Source organism: Curcuma longa, unplaced genomic scaffold (genome assembly GCF_044706935.1).
Source record: "Curcuma longa cultivar G26 ecotype Majalengka, Jawa Barat unplaced genomic scaffold, ITB_CL_G26_1.1 contig_21472, whole genome shotgun sequence".
Classification (NCBI taxonomy): Eukaryota; Viridiplantae; Streptophyta; class Magnoliopsida; order Zingiberales; family Zingiberaceae; genus Curcuma; species Curcuma longa.
In genome coordinates, this window is record NW_027431654.1 from 2719 (window position 1) to 4501 (window position 1783).

Sequence of the window (1783 nt, forward strand, 5' to 3'; positions counted from 1 at the left end):
TTGCTACATGAGAGACTCGCCCGTGATGACGAGCACGGCCAGTGCGAGTCTCTTTCTCCACTATTTGCTCCACCATCAATAATGCATCATTTTGGCTCTAAATCGCATCCTGTCAAGCAAAATATGCAAAGAGCAGATCTCCGAGCAAGAGAATAGAAATATTCAATTATAAAAGAATAAGGTGTGACAAAGTGTAGCATATGCAATGAATTACAAGTAAATTAACGTTAAAACAAGACTAAATATCATATATGATCTACGCTCATCAACGACCAATATCAACTGCACTCGATGTGACGAGGATTATGTTGGTGCAATCTTTGCCCCAAGTGCATTGAGTTTCAATGTTTGGCTAAACCATGTTTAAAGTTAGGCAATACTTGTGATCTAACATGTGTGATGCAAGTTTGCAGAAAGTCCAAGCGTGGTCTTGGCAAAGGAAAGTCCAAGTGGGAAGTCTTGGCAAAGGAAAGTCCAAGGTTGCCATGGCTCGCTGAAGCTCAACATGTGATTTAAGTTAGTGTGTGCGGAAGCAAGAGTGAAGAAGCATGTTAAGAACCACGCCTGCATCAGGCAATAGATATCCATACCTGGCCCACAGGTACGATCATGGCAGCCACATGTCTATTTACACCACTTGGGATCTCAGGCCTTCTTCCCTTGAAGCCAACTGCAGCAACCACCTGCAAGGGCACAGCTTGTATTTTCTTATAAAGGAAAAGATATCAATTAATGGGACCCAGCACTGTCACAGACAGATTAAGTATTTGAACATCCTTTTCTATCTGGAAGTAACTTTTATTTGTAGCTAAAATAAACAAGATGTGGTTTTGCAACAAATCTAAACAACCATAACGTTGTTGATGATAAGTAGGAATTCGGAAGACACACAAATGAAGTAACAAGCAGAGGGTTAACAAAATGACTAATGTCAAGAAAAGTAACACGTATATGTAAGTAACAAACTGAGATTTTTCAACAGACCTCTCAAACTTGAAATCACTTAAATGTTCATAATCATACCTATCTACTAATCCTGGGAAGCTAAGTAAACCATCGCCAAGGGTGATATGATTTCAGTTAGCATAGAACAAGTATTACAAAGTAACAATCACTATCCTTGATGGAATAAACTACTAACCTGAGCAGGATTTAAGTTACTCCATGGTTGTTGCAATGTCATAAGCTCCCATAAAATCACACCATAGCTGTAAATATCTGATTTCTCATTTGATGGTTCGTCCCGAAGTACTTCAGGCGCCATCCACTCAGGCTAATGTGAAAATAATATAACCAAAAGCTATCAGTAATATAGAGCATAAAACAAATCCAGTGTAATGAGTCGAACTAAGCAAGCAACTTACTGTTCCTGCAAGAGATTTGGATGAGAGAAATGTGTTTGCCTTCAGTCTAGACAAACCAAAATCACAGACCTGGAGTTCAACAGAACAATTTACTGAGGTTGCGGTTGATATTAATCAGTCTTTTGGTTAGTGACAAAAATCATTGACAACAGTGCATAGAAGCATGATAAAGTAAAATGAACCTAAACTTTGCAAGATGAATGCATTCACACAACTGTAATAAATATAAATGGAAGTTAAATATACGTACTCCAAAAGAATCAAAGCATGTGGTAAAAGCATTGTATCTGGCAAAGTTATAGTTGTCCACTACTTTTTGTAAATGCTAAACAGCCAGGTTATGCATATTCAAGTACCATGAATAGGACATTTAAAGATTATGCATCCATTTGTGCAGATATTTTTTATTGATGCCTTAT

The 1783-nt window shown here is 37.8% G+C and overlaps 1 long non-coding RNA gene across 1 annotated transcript; it reads right to left on the bottom strand.

The window, feature by feature from the left end:
• Nucleotides 1–611: 611 nt before the first annotated feature.
• On the bottom strand, nucleotides 612–1433 carry LOC141817658 (uncharacterized). The gene is made up of 3 exons (XR_012600847.1): nucleotides 1365–1433; nucleotides 1142–1273; nucleotides 612–683 (listed from the first exon to the last, which is right to left on the bottom strand). It is a non-coding gene; the product is annotated as an uncharacterized LOC141817658 (long non-coding RNA).
• Nucleotides 1434–1783: the final 350 nt, after the last annotated feature.